General features: G+C 41.8%; 1 long non-coding RNA gene and 1 pseudogene across 2 annotated transcripts in view; one reads left to right on the top strand and one right to left on the bottom strand.

Annotated features, from left to right (window-relative positions):
• Positions 1-5,964: 5,964 nt before the first annotated feature.
• Positions 5,965-19,555, top strand: part of LOC109563786 (uncharacterized) — a 38,020-nt gene continuing 24,429 nt past the window's right edge. For both annotated transcript variants that reach the window (XR_011568418.1, XR_011568417.1), the window contains exons 1-3: positions 5,965-6,206; positions 7,913-8,021; positions 8,719-8,950. This is a non-coding gene — a long non-coding RNA (uncharacterized lncRNA). The remainder of the gene's footprint in view (positions 6,207-7,912; positions 8,022-8,718; positions 8,951-19,555) is intronic.
• LOC109563490 (peptidyl-prolyl cis-trans isomerase D pseudogene) lies at positions 16,181-18,194 on the bottom strand (annotated as a pseudogene).

Raw genomic sequence — 19,555 nt, 5'->3', positions numbered from 1 at the left:
ACTTTCACTTTCATCAAGAGGCTTTTGAGTTCCTCTTCACTTTCTGCCATAAGGGTGGTGTCACCTGCATATCTGAGGTTATTGATATTTCTCCGGGCAATCTTGATTCCAGCTTGTGCTTCATCCAGCCCAGCATTTCTCATGATGTACTCTGCATAGAAGTTAAATAAGCAGGGTGACAATATACAGCCTTGTCGTACTCCTTTTCCTATTTGGAACCAGTCTGTTGTTCCATGTCCAGTTCTAACTGTTGCTTCCTGACCTGCATACAGATTTCTCAAGAGGCAGGTCAGGTGCTCTGGTATTCCCATCTCTTTCAGAATTTTCCACAGTTTATTGCGATTCACAGTCAAAGGCTTTGGCATAGTCAATTGCCCCTAAGCTGTGATCAAATATTAGCAGCCTTGTTTTGAAGAAATCTACTGAAATTCTGCTTACTCCAAAGGGAAAAATCATAAGAAATAAGAAAAAGATATTTTGACTCATAAAAAAAGGAGTTAACCCTTACTGCCTTGCAAAGTGGTAAATACACTCTTCAGTTCTCTTCAATAGAATCTTCAAGCAAAATGGTGATCTGGATTGTGCAAATTAGAGAAACTTAAGCTGAAACAATAAATACACCCAAAACATTCAGTGACTTAAAGAACAAGGTTTTGGGACTTCCCTGATGGTCTAGTGATTAGGACTCTGCGTTTCCACTATAGGGAGCTCAAGTTTGGATCCCTGGTTGGGGAACTAAGATCTGTAAGCCATGCAGCATTGCCAAAAAAAAAAAAAAAAAAAGGAGAAGAAGAAAAAGGAAAAAACAAGGTTTTTTAGTGTGTTCTTTCTTCTCTCATATTCGGGGACCAAGCACATATTCAGGGACCCAGGTAGATGACTATCACAGTATTCAAGACTTGTCTTGAATGTCACCATCCAGTATCCTGGAAAGGGCAAAGAGCACGAAAAACCACCTGGGGAAGTGACACCTCCCACCACTGCATTGGCCATAAGCAACTACAAGGCAGGGCTGAGAAGTATGTTCCCCCCAGCTAGTTACAGGCTGGCTAGACATTTCGAATACAGTATGTGGATAACAGGAGGAGTGGATTTGAGGTGAGCACTGGGAAATCTCTGTGGTATGAATGGATGCACTGTACTTGGAGTCAGGCCAACAAAATCTGAAATAGGTGCACCAACAGCTGTGGTACCCTTAGGTGAATCATTTGACCTCTCTCAAGTGGTATTTCCTCATCTGGCAGATGGGAAAGAGGAACTTTGGCAATGTTGATCTCATTCATGTGCGAATAAAAGGAAAAGAAACCAAGATATCCAAGAACACAGAGTTATTAGGCCAACTCTTGTTTTCATCAGTGTAGGTGTACACAGTGGTAAGCACCCACAGCGCACTCTATGTCTGGGAACAAACGACAAATGAAGCGAAGTGAAGTGAAAGTCGCTCAGTCGTGTCCGGCTCGTTGAGACCCCATGGACTGTAGTCCGTGGAACTCTCCAGGCCAGAACACTGGAGTGGGTATGGATGTCAGCTGGAAAGCTGGGGGCATCTGTGGACCATGCAGCACATTCATCTGCAATAACTAACCTACTGAGTCAGGAGTACAGGAAAAGTGCTTGAACAAAGCTGAAGGTTTGTGTGTGCCACCTGCTCCTTGCTATTTTTAGCATGGCTTTCCAAAAAAAAAAAACAAATCAGAATGCAAGTAGATTGCGCAGTACTGATTGGCTTGCAAGTAGAAATAGAAGGAAATGGAAGTACAGAAATATGTGGTTTCACATGCATTCCTTTGTTGAGTCCTTAAACAAAGATATCCCGGGCACTTGAATACATTCATGAACTAAACACACAAACAACTTATATTCCAGTTGGTGAGAAATATAATAAGCAATAAATGTAACAAATTATTTATGTTAGAAAGTAGTAAGTGCTATGATAACAAAACAGTGGAAGATAGGATGATGGGGGTGGGGGGCAGGGGGTATGAGCAGTTTGCAATTTTGAATAGGCTGGTCCCAGAGGACCTTATTGAGAAGGTAAGATATGAGCAAAGACCTGAGTGATGGGTGGAGAGTTGGATATAGAACGTCTGGACAAAGCATGTTCCAGGCAGAGGGGTCAGCAGGCAAGGATCTGAGATGAGGATGGGTCTGCGTCTCACCCAGCAGGCTCTTGGATATGATGCTCTTGGTAGCCTCCCGGTGGTCACCCTCCTCCCTTGGGGAAGAATGATAGCAAGATGGAAAAGGAACTAGCAGTTTTTCCCTGGAAACATAAAGGATGACAAGGTTTTGTTTTTCCCCGTAGGAAGCAAGATTATTAAACTGTACAAATAGGAATATCTTTGATTTTAGAATAGAGTAATTATTCAGCACTTATCTTTAAAATCCCATTTCAGAGTGCATTCTATAACAGGAACTAGGTCATCCTTATACTCATAATATCCTTCCTTGCTTAGCCCATGTATTTCTCTGAGAGGCAGCATAACATTATAAAAGCAAACTAGGTTTGAGGGACAGAAAGAAATACATTCTGGTCTTGACCCCTCCACCTACTAGCTGTGTACGTTCCAAGCCTTAGGCTTCAATTTCCTGTCTGTAGGAAAGGCACAGTGGTATTGGATGAATGAGATAGTGTATGGAAGATAAATAGCATAGTGTCCATCCTGCTTGTGTGCTAAGTCGCTTCAGTGGTGTCTGACTCTCACTGACCCTATGGACTGTAAGCTGCCAGGCTCCTGTCTGTGGGAGTCTCCAGGCAAGAGTACTGGGGTAGGTTGCTGTGCCCTCTTCCACGGGAATCTTCCCAACCCAAGGATCGAACCTGTGTCTCTTATGTCTCCTGCATTGGCAGGTGGGTTCTTTACCACTAGCTCTACCTGGGAAGCCCTGCAGACTACAGACTGTACCAACAAATGTGAGCTTCTCCTTAAAGCAGGAAACTGCTTTAAAGCAGGAAGTGGGAATGTGGAATGTTTGCTTTATGCCAGACTTGAAAAAAGAAAAAGAAAAAAGTTCTCCTTGGAACACTGGGTCATATATGAAGCCCAGTTTGTTAGAGTGGAAAGAGAAAACTTTGCTTTCCATTCAAACACCTTTGCTTCATTTTGGGGCTTCCTCTGAAAGCTTAGTGACCTCAAGTACCATACTTCCGATGAACTGCCTGTGAAAATTCGGTGCAATGATGAGAAGAATCTTTCTATGAAAGAAACTATTATAATGCCTTCAGCCCTAGCTCAGAGTCCTGCGGTTGCCAGTAGATCAAATAAAGCCTGGAGTAAAAATAAAATCTCTGTAGAGATTTGTTCATAGATGCCAACTTGCTGGAGGGCACCATTTCTCAATGATTTCACAGTCTGGTATCTTTATTGATGATATTTCAGTATGCTCTCAATGGCAAATTTTTCTAACACCATAGTATTGGCTCAAAGCTCTTTCTGATTATGAAAGATGCTGTGAAGACTCATGATAAGGGGATTTCAAATGCTTTGATTCAGATGACATTCACAGCACTGACATTTAAATGACTAGTTTGGTTTTTCTTCTATAAGTTTGTTCACATTTTTGTGTTGTATATGGAAGGAAATTTAGAGAATTTCAAGAGCAAAGCCATCACATCCACAGCAGTCTATTTGTAAAATAAAATATTTCCTGTTCAATGAAAAAAATTCTGTTGCTATATAGACAGCTTTATTTTCAAATGATATGAACATGTTATTTGATTAAACTACTTCATGACATTCTTTGATATTCTTCACTATTTCCCTACAGTAATTTATACCTTTGTCTAATGTAGTATGGCAGACAGAAGTGGATTTTGGAGTTTTAAAGCTCTTTGCTTTATTCCCAGATCAACTGGTTGTTTGATCTTGGGCAAAAGAGCCTCTGTTTTCTCAAATATAACGTCAGGATAGCTAGTAGGATTGTTCTGCTGATTTATCGAAAATTTTTTGGAAAATACCCAATATTGGGGTTGTTGCCTCTAAGTAGTCAAGTGATAGCTATTATTTTCATCAACAGTCATCATAATACTTTTGTTCCTCTTTTGAAGGTCATTTCAAGGGTAATGCTATGTGAAACCTGAGTCAAATGACATACATTCTGGAGAGGGATATTTACAGCTAGGAGAAAAGTGAAACCAAAAAATAATATTTTTAAAAACTACCTACCATTTTTTCATTTCTATAAGTTAGCCCATCCAGTGCTCACAATAACATAATTTTCTTTTTTTTAATGCACCATTTTAAATTGTACAATTTGGTTGTTTTTCATATATCCACAACGTCACACAACCATCACCACTATTTAATTTCAGGATTTTATCACCACAAGAAGAGACTCTACACCCATCAGCAATCATTCCACATCCCTCCCTGCCCAGTCCTTGGTAGCCACTGATTTACTTTCTGTCACTACAAATAGAATCATAGATTTGCCTACAAACAGAATCAAACATTGTGTGGCCTTGTGGGTCTGGCCTCTCTCTTTTTTGCGTACTGTTTTCAAGGTTCGTCCATGCTGTGGCGTGTGTCGGTACTTCATTCATTGCTATGGCTGAATAATATTCTATTCTATGGATGTACCACCTTGCATTTATCCATTCATCAGTTGAGGGCACATTTCACAGCTGAGGATATTGAGACTTAGAAAGGTTAAGGAGAAGACAGAAGGAAACCCATCTACTTGGCTACCTTTGGTCTCTCTGACCTGTGAGAACAGAAAATATGATTGCAGAGTTGAATTTAAGCATCCATCTTGGGTCACCTCCCAGCACCAGTGCCCCTTCCCCAGCTTGACTTCTCCCTACTTTCCCCTTTTGGCTTAGATCTTCTTCCTTGCTCTTGAATTCACAGAGTAGGAAGCTCCTCTATCAGACAACAGCCCTGCCTGCTTTTCTCCTATGGCCCCACTTCTTGCTTTGCTTTGTCCAGGTTATACTCTTTTGATACCCAGAGACCATGAAGGCCAGTTTTGAGCTCATCAGAAAGTAAAGCCTCTACCTAAACTTGGCAAGAGGCATCTGCACAGTCTTTCTAAAACTGTCATCTCACAGACTTCAGTGCAATTTTATTCAACAATACCTCACCCAGAGCCGACAAATAAAAAGTAAACCCTATCCAGAACACACTCCTCTGAATAAGAATGCACTGGGATATACAAAGCTGAAATTTTGGTCTCAGAATCAGTAATTTTTTCCCTTTTTACAGAATTTTAACTTTTTATAGCCCAGTATAAAGACCTAATGAACCATCGGGATTTTTAAAAAATATATATATTGAGGGAGTTTACAGAGATGAGGAGTATTTATAACATATCCTCTTGAAATAAATTCATTTGAACAAGGTAATTGTTCCCTTGTGATAAGGAGGCAGCTGGTTTCACGGTGTTGCCATTGTTATCCATTTCTAAAAAGGTGTCTGCATTTAAAAAGGGCTTTGTAACTCATGAGCCACCTATTCCTTCCCTCCTGCCTTGGATGAAGTCACTAAGCTATCTTTATAATTTCAACATTGTTTTCCAAGAACACACTGAGCAGCTATAAACAGAACATTAGGGAAATTCAAACCCGTGCAAGTGGTAGGAAAACTGGATTAAACATCGGTCTGCCGTGGTAAAGAACCTGCCTGCCAGTGCAAGAGATGCGGGTTCAACCTCTGGGTCAGGAAGATCCCTTGGAGGAGGACATGGCAACCCATTCCAGCATTCTTGTCTGAAAAATCCCATGGACAGAGGAGCCTGGTGGGCTACAGTCCATGTGGTTGCAAAAGAGTCAGATGTGACTGAGCATATACACGCACACACACCATCACGATCAAAAGTGAGCATGGTAAAAATCAATTAAAGAGATCGTGCTGCTTAGAGAATAAAGGTTTCAGATAATAGCATTGACTCCCAAAGTGAAAGGGTAATTTGCACATTTTCTCCTTGAAGAAATTACCGGTTATGGACAGGCAGAAGCCCCCCACTTTCTGGGAAAATGATTTGGCATAACTTGCAATTCGTGTTGCTGCAACTGGAACATTGGAGGTGAGAATTCTGTTCTAGGACAGAGTTCTTTTTCACCTGGCATCAGCTTCCCTGCCCACCCTTCATCCCAACACATGTTAGTCATAAACAACTCTCTTGGCAATACAGGCTCTTCTCCGAGTTCTGTCAGTGGTTCTCCAAGTGCTTCCAGCCTGTCCATTTGGGCCACAGCAACGAGCAGGGTAAGTTATCTCAGAGATGTTTCAAAACAAGAAATGAAATCTTCCTGACCTCTTTCTGGCCTCCTCCTTGGAAAAAGAATAGGAGTTGCCTGTTAGCAAGTCTTTGAACTTTTGTGTGATCTTTCCTTGAATTTCCAAGAGGAGTTCTGCAACAAGTTGCTTTGATTTTTTTTTTAATTGACATATATTGAGTTCTTGGTTTTAACTGATTTTGTTCCTCTGAGACTGTATTTTATTCACTTAACGTGTTGTAGTTTGTGGTTGATCTATTTTCAGTGGGAATAGGTTTTGCATGGATTTTTAAAGGTTTATCTAAAATAACTAAATGATGAACAAATTTCTCTTCCACTTCAGTGTAACTAAGCTTACCAGTAATCAAAGAAAGTAAGTTGTTATGAGCTCAATACACAGCTTTTTACTTTGTATTTTTAAATAGAAAAGAAGGGAAAAACACTTTATCAAAAACAGAACTTGGAGAAGCAAGTTCTTAATAGACGTCTTTTGAATCCAGACAAGTAAATATGTAAAATTTTCAAGGTAGGGTGTGACTAGTGAGTGTAGATTTGAAATCAGAAGGGTAAGGCAAAATGAGCAAAGTTATTAAAACCATTATCACTATCAACTATATGGCTTCCCCGATAGCTCAGGGGTTAAGAATCCACCTGCAATGCAGGAGACACAGGTTCGATCCCTGAGTTGGGATCCCCTAAAGGAGGAAATGGCAACCCACTCCGGTATTCTTGCCTGAAAAAAATCCCTGGACCAAAAATCCCAGAGCTGGAGGGGCTACAGTCCAAAGGGTCACAAAGAGTCAAACATGAGTTAACAGCTGAGCATGAGTGCAATTCTATATATGTATGTATTGAAGCGAAGTGAAGTGAAAGTCACTGTCGAGTCTGACTCTTTGTGACCCCATGGACTGTAGAGTGCATGGAATTCTCCAGGCCAGAATACTGGAGTGGGTAGCCATTCCCTTCTCCAGGGGATCTTCCCAACCCATGGATTGAACCCAGGTCTCTGGCAATGCAGGCGGATTCTTTACCAGCTGAGCCACGAGGGAAGCCCAGGAATACCTAATGACTGAGCATGAGCACAATACTATATATGTATGTATAGGTATGTATTACTGAGTCATTTACTGTATACCTGAAACTAACGAAATATTATAAATCAACTATACTTCAAAAAAAGTTTAAACCTATGATATAAACTTGCAATTAAATACGTTATATCAAAACCAAATGTAATAAATACTCAAACTCCATCACTTCCTACTTACATTACTACACTTCCTACTTCCATTTGTTCTTATCTGTGGACTGGAGGTAATTAACATAGATTGTATCTGTGTGGTAGAAACAGCACATGGTTGAGCCTTACTGCATATCCCTCCAACTCCATGCACAGGGATGTGAGGTTAGTAGCTTGACATTGGCTTTGCTGGAGTAAATACACCAGGAAATCCAGACAAACAGAACAAAGTAGGGCTTTTCACCAGACCTCCAATTGTTTCAAACATTTACCAGCTCTCTACGCCTGAACAGCATAGTGACCTTGCTGGTTCAGAGCATGGACAGAGCTAAAGGGCCTGTTCTGTTCTCTTCGATTGCTCTAGATGTGTTTTTGCTTTTGTTTTTGTTTTTAACCTTTTCATATTTCAGCGTCATTCCTTTCTCTGTGAATTAACTCTTTTTTATTCCATGCAGTTGCACCAAAGGGTGAAATTACAAATCCCCAGCTCTCTCTGGTCTCAGTGGTGGCTTGAGTCTGACCAATCGTGATACTGCAAGCCACCAGCCACAGTGATTGGTTCAGGTATGAGCATATGAGCCAAACTGGGACAGAGTCCTCCTTAAAATGCAATGGATAGAAGCCGGCTAGGATTAAGAGCAGCATATATAGGCAGAGGGAAGCAGGACCCTGAGGGCATTATTTGAAATTTGTTTGAAGCCAGATGCCCTTTGGATTTCCTAGCTACCTAAGCCAATATAGTCCCTTTTTGCGTGACAAATAGACATTTTTTAAATCTTGAGTAACTCTGGTAAAATGCCATATAATATCATATGTGGTGGTCCATTGGCTAAGACTCCATGCTCCCAATGCAGGGGACCTAGGTTCCATCCTTGGTCAGGGAACTAGATCCCACATACTGCAGCTAAGAGTTCATGTGCCACAACTAGATTCTGCGTGCCAAAACTGAAAAAAAAAAAAAATCCAGCATGCCACAACAAAGATCAAAGATCCAATGTGCTGCAGCTAAGACCTGGCACAGCCAACTAAAATAAATAAATATTAAAATAAATCATACTGAGAAGTTTCTTCTCAGGCTACAGGGACAGAGCTGCATAGAGGGGGGTTGCAATTTGACCTATACTGTGACCAGATTTGTAGACCACAAAATAAAGTCTTTAAGCACAGTCCTACTGCAGTTTTTCAGATCAACCAGAATTTGTGTAAATGTATGTGATTCTATTTAAAATACTAAATATTATATTTGCTTGATACCTTGAAGTTCCTGAAAGATAAGGACAATGCAAAGTCTACCATCACATCCCCAGGACTTATGCCCTCATCATGTAGAGCTGAAGAAGAGATCACTCAGGAAATACTGGTTGAGAGAAAGGCTGTCTCCTAAAGACGCCGCATCCAGCTGTACCATGATGATGATTCAGCGGTTTTATGCCAATACCCCACAGCTTTCTTTGTGGAAGGCATATGGACGACGCTGTTTGATGTGAGGCAGGGTAAGCAGATTCAATAAGTAAAGACATTCTAGCTCATCAGTATGTGGTCTGACCTTGAGAGCTGAAGTTGTTTCTGTATAAGCTGAATTTCCCGTTTCTAAGTCTCTGGACTCAAGGGACCCAAGGAAGAAAAATATCCTACCCTGTTTTATAACAAGCCCAAAAAAAAAAAAAAAAAAAGGATTAATCCGTTGGCTATTTGCAAAGTAATTTAAAGCTATAACTCAAATTGCAAAGTTCACAAGTTTGTTTCTAGTATATCTCATACCTACCCACAGCAACATCAAACAAGAATGCTCTTGTCAGGACAGACTGGTGGTTGTGGAAGGATTGGAAGTATGGGATTAGCAGAGGCAAACTATTATATATAGGATGGATAAACAGCAAGGCCCTACTGTAAAACCCAGAGAATCATATTCACTCTCCTGTGACAAATCATAATGGAAATGAATATGAAAAAGAATGTACATATATACATATAGATAAAGAATATATATGCATATATTAATAAATATAACTAAGTCACTTTGTTGTATAGAAGAAATTAACATGACATTGTAAATTAACTATACTTCAGTAAAATTTAAATAAATAAATACATAAAAAAGAATGCTCTTGTCAAAACAAGTGAAAATGTTAGTTGCTCAGTGATGTCTGACTCTTCGCAATCCCATGGACTGTAGCTGGCCCGGCTCCACTGTTCATAGGGATTCTCTAGTGAAGAATACTGGAGTGGGTTGCCGTGCCCTCCTCCAGGGACTCTTCCCAGCTCCAGGGATCAAACTCAGGTCTCCTGCATTGCAAGCAGATCTTTACCATCTGAGCCACCAGGAAGCCCTATCAAAACAAGAGCAGTGTCTTATCCCAGTTGGACTCTTTTAGGGAAACACCTGCCACCCCTTTGGCATTTCCATAGAGATGAAGGAAGAGGGTTGGAATGAACATTTCTGGATCTTCTCTCTGTCCCTTTACTCATTCTTGCTCATGAGAATAAAAACAGATCTGTCTGGAGAGACAGAGAATAATCAGGCATATATTTACCAAGCTCACCAGGGTGGGGTGAGGCACCCTGGGCTCACCCTTCTGAGGCCAGAAGCATATCAGTCTTTCCTTCAGCTGGCCTTCTGTTCTTCTAGAATTCAGTTATTAAACAGCCATGATTCTTTGTGGGGTTGGCTGGGAGCTCTCCCTATAGGTAAGGAACAAGGCCCAAATTGGGGTTGGCTGGGAGCTCTCCCTATAGGTAAGGAATAAGGCCAAAATTGGGAGAAAAGGAGGAAATTCTGACCTCCATTAAGCCTAACTTCAACCCTCTGGGTATGTGCTGTAAGCTCCGTCATGTCCGATTCTTTGCAACCCCATGGACTGTAGCCCGCCAGGCTCCTCTGTCTATGGAATTTTCCAGGCAACAATATTGAAGTGGGTTGCCATTTCCTACTCCAGGGGATCTTCCCAACCCAGGGATCAAACCTGTGTCTCCTGCATCTCTTGCATTGGCAGGCAGATTCTTTATTGCTGAGCCACGAGGGAAGCCCTTTAAAATGGTTTGTTTATTGCTACAAAAGCTAACCACCTGGGGAGGGAGAAAGAAGGGAGGTTTGGGAGGGACGGGGCATGGGAGGACCTATGGCTGATTCTTGTTGATGTATGATAGAAAACACAAAATTCTGTAAAGCAATCATCCTTCAACTAAAAAAATAAATTTAAAAACAAAACAAAGCAAAAAAAGCCAACCACCATTGGAGCCTTCAGCAAGTCATAATCTTTTTGCTGATAAAAGGTTTTGGCCTTGATGTTGATGGCTGCTGACTGATCAGGGTGGCGGTTGCTAAAGTTTGAGGTGGCCATGGCAATTTCCTAAAATAAGACAGTAAAGTTTGCTGCACTGATCGACACTTCCTTCCACAGATGATTTCTCTGTAGCATGTGATGTTGTTTGATTCATTTTACCCACAGTAGAACTTTCAGAATTGGAGTCAATCCTCTCAAACCCTGCCGTTGTTTTATCAACTAAGATTATGTAATATTCTAAATCCGTAAACCTCAACCTCTAACACCTGTTTATCAGGGGCTTGCCAAGCCAGCAGGGGATACGTTGGTTTGCTCCAGCAGCGACGCCATATCAAGAACAGCTACTATGATTTGAGTTATCGTCTGATTAAGTTTACAATAACCAACCATCATTCTCTGTGATCCATTATCAGCCAAATAGCAAATACAGATTTGGTAGAAATCACCACCCAAACCTCCCAAGCCTTTGATGGTGGCACTAATCTCTGCAGTACCTGTAAGACTGCAGTATTACTGTTGGTTTACTAATTGGGGAAGTTTGAATGGCATCCATTTGCTCTCTCCTACTATTAACAGTTCTCATTTCACAGGTCACAGAACCAACTTGGGGCTTCTGCCAGTTGCTGAATAGCAAAGTAAATCTAGAGTTGGAGAATTAGTCAGAAGGTGGGTTCAGGAACTCACCAGACACACAGATTAACATGAGTCAAAAGTTCTTTGATCCCTTGACATCATGTCAAGGGTGGACCTTGACATTCTGACTGGTAGACCACAGTAGTATTTTGTGTCTCTAGGAAACAGTGTCAGCTCGGAGCCAGAATCACGACACCTGACCCATCTCCTTGCTCTGGTGCACAGTTACCGTGGGAAATAGCCACAGGTCCCTAATCAGAAGGTTGTGAGGAGTGTTGTTGCAGAAACTTTGACTATGTAGCAGGGTTTCCCCTTAGGTAACTCAACATTTAAGGATCCCTCTTTTAAGGGATCCTTCATTGAAGAGGCTCTGTATTTGTCAAAAGGATCAAGGCTGGTTGAAAGAATGTGACTCCATTATGGTGATTCAAGTCAGACCTCCATTGATCAGATCTCAGGCTTTTCTATTTATACAAAATGGAGTACGACTTTAGTGGAATGTCCATCCACTTCCATTCTAGGGACACCACAGTCAATCACCAATGCCAAAGATTTCTGTAGGTCAGGCTGTTCTTATGACGAGTTCAGCTCAGCTGTTCCCCATAGAAACCATGGCTGTGCTCTCTCCGGCAATCAAGTACATTGGAAGGGAAGATTTTGAATGCTGTCATCTCAACTAGTGTAAAGAGAAGGACCATCTGCTATGAACCTTGGCCCCATGCAGGAGTGATTACTGCTTGAGGACAGAAAGCAGAGGGGCATGCCCTCTGACTGGATCCAAAAGGAGAGAGGAGAAAACCCCCTGTATCTGAACAGAGGAGTGATAAAAGATGAATGGATGGAGCCTGAACCTGGCTTCGGGGGCCAGTTACTCTCCCACCATGTGACTTGGCTCAAACTCCATAGATGTAAGTCTGAGCCAAATTGCCCCTACTTCTGTCTTGGGGAAGGGCAGGGTAAGAAGACGGAGAGAGGCAACATTTCTAATCCTAGCATTCACCCAGATGAGAAAAGGGTACAGACCCCTTGCTACATGGAAACAAGACTGCTAGTATGAGTCCGGATGAAAGCGTAGGGTTTGGATCAGCTGAAATGACAGGTTTCACGTGCTTGACCTAGGGGGAAAGAGGATTCAGGAGCACAAAGGCAGGAGAGGGTGGCAAAGGGGTTCTCTGGTTCTGACAAGTGACCTGCACCCCACTAAAGCTCCTGTCCCAGGAGAGGGCTAGGTGACAATAAGGACCCAAAGCCTGACTTGTGATACAAAGTGTACATGGGGTCAGAACTTACAGTATTTAGGACAAAAGAAGTAATTTCAAAGCAATTTCCAGTCTGTAAGCAGAAATTTCCTCAAGTGTCTCCAAATTTTATTAGCCGAAAATTAGACAGCTATTCCCTAATCACCTCAACCCCTAGAAATGTGGCCCTTCGGGCAAGTTTGCCCTGAAGTTGCAGTTATGCAAAAATATGCCATTTATGTAACAATGAGTTTTAGATAATTCTCTACTTCCCTGGTGGCTCAGTCGGTACAGAATCCACCTGCATTGCAGGAGGCTGCCTGCAATCGGGAAGATCTCCCGGGGAAGAAAATGACAACCAACTCCAATATTCTTGCCTGGAGAGTCCCGTGGACAGAGGAGCCAGATGGGCTACAGTCCATGAGGTCACAAGTGTCAGATACGACCTAGCAACTAAGCCACCACCACCTATAACATTAGTCCTTCTGCAGGAAATGTTCATGTGGCTATTAAATATTCACTAAAACTTTAACTTTTATTTTTATACATCCCAGAATGAAAAAAAAAAGGCAGGAAATACATTTCCTGGTACCAAACCATAAATTTCAATTCAGTTCAAGAAGCTGAAAGAATAGGACCCCTGCCTCCAAGGGACACAAAAAGCAGCAGGGGCTCCGCTTTGAAAAAGAGGCTAAGAATAAAGCGGGCACAGCAAATAACAGCTCTGGGCAGGACAGAAACCAGTCAAACTCTTGCCAAAAATTATTGCATTAAATGCTAACCCCTACTTTAAGGTGGAAACCACAATTTAGTTTTTGAATCCTTCCCTTTATAAGTAGGGCTTCCTGCTACTTTCTGAGAAATGGAAGCACTTCTGTTTGCAAGATGATTTATTATTATTATTTTTTTTTACAAGAGCCAGAATTTAAGACTGGCATCAAAACCCAGCCAACTTAAGCCTAGGGAGAAGACAGTAACACTGGTTATTTTATCCAAAAATGAGCCAGTCAGATTTTTGGTACATCAATGCTACGTTTGCCTGAGAACAAATTTAGGAAGCCTGGCTGCATGCATATCTCCTGTTTGTGACTTCTCTGCATGATTGGATGGTATTGGCAATGATCTGGAACAGTCACCAGGGGATGCTTCCCCTTAGAACAGCATAGTTAAGTGGCATTTCTATGATGTTCTTTTTCATAGTGACAAATGGACCCGAGGTGGATGAAATTGCATGGAGCCCCACATGACCAGCTGTGTCCAAGCAGAGATTTAGCAGGAGGATGTAGAAAATGTTTTTGTTCAAGGAGAGAAATTTCACGGTGGAGATAGATGGTAGGGGCAGGGGAGCTGGAATGTTGTGTTTTAAAACATTCAGGAGATCAAAATAGGTATGCAAGCTCGGAAGATCCTTCAGGAATAGCAGAAATAATGGCACATACTCTTCATTGTGGGATACTTTAAAATGACTAATAAAATGAACGTTAACTATCTTCCCTTTGACATATTTTCAAAGCCTTCAGAAATGAAAACAGTTTCTTCATTAATGGTCAATTTCAACTGTGTTTGAAAGAAAATGTATAATGCCATTAATATGGGAATTGTGTGATCTAAGCCACCCAGCATTAAAAATAGGTGAGAATGACATTCAGTTTTGAAGCTTAACTTTGAATGGGTGCTCAGTCTTCCTAAAATATAACCTAATGATTAGACATGCTGATCGTTCCTCTGTGAAGAAAGTTATAGCCTCATGGAAATACAAACCATCTCTTTAATCGTAAGCATTCTAAAGGAAAAAAAATAATTGATTATTAAGGGGAAAGGAGTTGAGTTTGGGGGTGGGAATGCAGAAAAGAAATATCTACAACTGAAATAAAAGATGAGAAATAAAACACATTTAGGAAAAACTTATGGTCCCAGGACCTAGGATTATTCTATGAGGCCACATAGAATAAAACATTATTCTATGTTTTTTGTTTTCCATTTCTCCATAGTTACACTGGGCTTCCCTGGTGGCTCAGATGGTAAAGCATCTGCCTGCAGTGCTGGAGACCTGGGTTCGATCCCTGGGTCAGGAATATCCCCTGGAGAAGGAAATGGCAACCCAGTCCAGTATTCTTATCTGGAAAATCCCATGGATGGAGGAGCCTGACAGGCTATAGTCCATGAGGTCACAAAGAGTGGGACACGACTGAGCGACTTCACTTTTTTTTCTTTGTGGCTCAGCTGGTAAAGAGTCTGCCTGTAATTCGGGAGATGTGGGTTTAATCCCTGGGTTGGGAAGATTCCCTGGAGAAGGGAAATGCTACCCACTCCAGTATTCTGGCCTGGAGAATTCTATGGACTGCACAGTCTATGGGCTGTGAAGAGTTGGACACGACTGAGTGACTTTCACTTTCATAATTACATAGGCCCATACTCCCTATGTATGTATGATTATACATCATATAGCTTTTTAAATTTTATATTCTAATAACCCCCTTTCTTTCAATTCTTCCCTTAGCAGAAGCCACTGGGGGAAAAAAAATTCTTAAAAATAAAATATCTGCATATACACAACAATACAATTTGTGTTTCATATTCCTCATGAGGATCATAAACACAGTTTTTGGCTGATTAAACTTCAGTCTCTCTTCCTTGCAGCCCAAGAGTCTAGAATAGTTCCTGGCACATAGTAAATAAAAGCTTCTCTAACCTGGAGTCCCAAGAAAGCAGAGACTGAGATAAAGAGCTTTTTGTTTGTTTGTTTATTTTTTAGTAACTACTATTGTTTATTTATTTGGCCACATGGCTTGTGGGAATCTTAGTTCCCTGACTAGGAATCAAACCTGTGCCCTCAGCAATGAAAGTGCAGAGTCTACTTTCATTGGACTGCCAGAGAATTCTGGAGACGAAGACTTACTTTACTGGTGAAAGAAATCCCAGAAGAGCAAAAGTGAGGGGAAGGGGTTCAGAGGGCAAATGTTGGCCTGATTGTTGAAGACCATCCTTTGCTAAGTGTAGAAACTGTCTCTCAAAATAATCTTCTGAAAGAGGAAGAAAGAAGACTTCATCTCTGGATCCCATCTCCCACTGGTCTCCCTTATGTTTCTGAGTTGTGCATGTACGAGACCTCCCAGAGTCCCCACCTCGTGGTCAATAGAAAAGCTGTGGGTAGGTGGTGCCCGGAGGAAGTTGGAAAGAGCTCACGCAGAAGAGAGGGTGGGAAGTGGTACCTAAGAGGAGTCTAACACCATACTCAGTAAATGCTTGCCAAAAGGATAGAATTGTATTGCAATAGTAATAGAGTCATAGATTGAAGAGGAGTAAAAAGTCCTTAGCAATTCGATATCACAATCATCCATAATTTAATGAAGAAAAGACACAGGTTCTGCTTGGTTTTTTTTCCCAAGCTTTTGTCTGTTTATTCAAACACAATGTGTCTTAAGGAGTTTAGAAACAGGCTGGAGACACCATTATTCTTTGAATAACGCAGAGAGCCACTGAAAAGGGAATCAGCGCCATGGTAGGTTGTAACACTGGTGTGTTAAGAGTAAGTCCCTATCCATATTCCTGGACTGTAAACACGGGGAACCAAAGTATCAGAGGTAGCACTGCTGCTGCTAAGTCGCTTCAGTCGTGTCTGACTCTGTGCGACCCCATAGACGGCAGTCCGCCAGGCTCCCCCATCCATGGGATTCTCCAGCAAGAACACAGGGGGTATCAAACAGAACCAGACAAACCCTTTGTTCTGTCTTCCTCGCTTATGCAATCAACGCACACTTAAGCAAAACTGAATTCCTCGTTAAGCAAACATTTTTGCATGAGCTGCCTTCTCTTTATCTTTCTGTGCCTTCATCTTTTGCTTGACTTGCAGCAATTCTGCCTGGATAGCTTTATCTTCTGGTGCTATCTCCTGAGCTTTCTTAAAATCAGCCAATGCTTGAACATATTCTTTTAATCCTTGCCATCCTTCAGCTCTACGGTACAGTGCTTTGGTATTTGATGGGTCTATTTCAAGGGCCTCCAAACAGCTATCGACTGCACCCTGCCGATCGGACATCTTCAGTTTGTAAGCGCTGACATTCAGCATGCAGCTCAAAGCGACAGGCTACAGCTTTGCTCCATTTGCGTCCTCAGCAGCAGCCCTAGAGCCTTCCACATACCTTAAAAATTTTGTGTATTTTTTAATGGCCATCTTCCAGTTCTGGGATTTGAAAAATGTATTTCCAATGTTTTTTAAGTCTTCTGATATTAACACAATTTTATCTACATCTTTTAAATCCACATCCGCAACCTCGGGGAAATCTGGGTGACTGTCACCAGATCCATCCCTTGGGAATATTTTCCAATCATCACCTTCTTTCAGGTTTCCACATTCTGCAATAACACAAAATTTGGCAGGTTTTTCACCTTTCACCTCCACATTTTCCAGAATCTTTGCCACACCCATTTTTTAATCCCTTGGCCAAACACTATGTGCTTCCCATCCAAGTGTGGAGTCAGAACCGTGGTGATGAACTGGAAGCCGTTGGTGTTGCTGCCTGCTTGGCCATGCTCAGCAATCCCTCCTCGTCACGCTTATAACAGAAATTTTCACCTTCAAGTTTTTCACCATAAATGCTTTCTCCACCTGTCCTATTCTGATTTGAGAAGTCTCCACCCTGAATCATCAAGTTTTTAGTATTTCAATGCAAAGGACATCCTCTGAAACAGGGAGGTTTTCCTGTGGTGGGTCCAGTGCTTTTTTCTCCTGTATACAATGCACAAAAATTCTGCAGTTTTGGGTATAATATCTGCAAACAATTCTAAGACAATTCAACCAACTTGCTCCCCTCCGATGTCCACATTGAAGAAGACTCCGAGGTTACCGGGGTTGGAGAGCTTAGCCTGGGGGATGGATGCAACATTGTGGCTTTAAGACGCATGTATGACCACCTCATAACACCGCGTGGTCACTGGACAGCTCGAACCCTAAAGTCGCAAGGTCCACCCACAGGTTCTGTTTTAAAAGAACTTGTTTCATGGAAGAATTTTAATATTGGCTGATTTTTGAAGCAGTTTTCTGACTATCAGCTCAGTCTAACTAGAGCTGATTAACTGGGGACCTGCAGCAATGTGCCAAAAAACTCACAGCACCTGCCCCTCAATTGGATTAAAGAAAAATCGTTCCTAAAAGCATGGAGCAAATCACACATTTCCACGAGCATCATCAGCAAGTATCTGCTAAGTTAACTTAAGTGATTCTTCAAATTTGCCACTGTCACCTGCAAGACTTCACATGGAGTCATCCTTCCCCATCCCATCACCCCTTTGTGACTATGACCCATCCTTCAAACCTACACTGGGAAATCACCGTTACCAAAAAGCCTTCGCATCCCCCTCTCTCTCCCCTTCGCTTTCCCTTCCTTCTCCCCTGTCTCCCTTCCTTGCATGTTTCATCCCTCTCATTACTTTATCTTGGCTGCTTTCACATTACTCAATTTTACTGCTATCACTACATCTCTCATACTCATAAGAGTGACTCTTTCCCCGACTAGATTGTCAGCTCTTCCAGGGCTAAAATTCCGGCACTTATCTTTTAGGACCTGACACACAGCAGGCATCCAGCAAATTTCAGCTTAATGAAAAAATAAATCAGTTGCCATTTGAATAATAGGGAAAATTGCAAAGGTTTTTAAGAAGAGATGGTAGCTGATGGCTATAGTGGGGTGAATCAAGGGAATCTTGGAGGAGCTAGATGCAAAAGGAAGATGAGACTTGTGGACTTAGAAGAGACAGGCTGTTTCAGCGGAGGCTGTGACCATAAGTGGAAACATGTTTAATTTACTGTAAAGCAGTGGATTCTCCAGCTTGGCGAGGGCAGGGAGCTCTAGAGCAGGTCACGGGGAATAAAATCAGAGAGGAAAGTGGGGGTCGGGTTGCAGGGGCACCAAATGGCAGGCTTAGCAGCCTTACCTTTGTCCTCTATTTTAAGTTCTCAAAATATTTTGAGCAGTAGGCAACACAGCCAAGCGGAGTTTAAAAACAGCTCATAGACGTGCGGAAGAGCAATTGGAAGGAAGAAACCAACAACACTTAAGAAGCAAAAAGTGACTTCCCTTGACGAGCTCTGAGCCAAAGATAAGAGACAGAGTTTGGTGTTGGGAAAAACAATCTGGGAGGGCTTTAAAGATTATTTCCAAACTCAGTGCTTTCCTGTCCCGAGCTTAGAGTTGACATTCTCCACGACGTGACCTGAACTCTAAAGTCTAGTCTCCTCAAGTCCTGCTGAGTGGCCCATTCTCTGTCTCCACACACAACCTCTGCGGGCTCATCTCTGGGAAGACCTTGAGGCCTGAACTACCCTGCCTTCTACCCATTTCTTGCTGTCAAAATCTGACCTGCACTTTAACCCTCTCTTTATTTTTATTTTTTAAACTTTTTATTTCCTATTGGAGTATAGCTGATTAACAATGCTGTGAGAGTTTCAGGTGGACAGCAAAGGGGCTCAGTCATACATATACATGTATCCATTCTCAACCCTCTCATTAAATGCTCTCTCCTCCATGATAGGAGGTGAATATAAGGAGGTCATCCCCAAGTAACTCATGTTACTTCCCTCAAGCCTTCTGGAGACAAGCTCTCCCTAATTCAGGTGTCTGGTCATATGGGTAGGGGTCAAATATAACCATATCTCTCTTGAGTTTTACACAGAGGAAGGACAAAATGTGGTGTAAACAAAAACCTGGATTTTAGTCTGTTCTATAGACCTGAGAATCCTGGACATCCTGAATCCAGACATCCTGGAATGTGAAGTCAAGTGGACCTTAGAAAACATCACTATGAACAAAGCTAGTGGTGGTGATGGAATTCCAGTTGAGCTATTTCAAATCCTGAAAGATGATGCTGTGAAAGTGCTACACTCAATATGCCAGCAAATTTGGAATACTCAACAGTGGCCACAGGACTGGAAAAGGTCAGTTTT

Source organism: Bos indicus, chromosome 9 (genome assembly GCF_029378745.1).
Source record: "Bos indicus isolate NIAB-ARS_2022 breed Sahiwal x Tharparkar chromosome 9, NIAB-ARS_B.indTharparkar_mat_pri_1.0, whole genome shotgun sequence".
Taxonomy (NCBI): domain Eukaryota; kingdom Metazoa; phylum Chordata; class Mammalia; order Artiodactyla; family Bovidae; genus Bos; species Bos indicus.
This window is presented reverse-complemented; position numbering and strand designations above follow the sequence as displayed.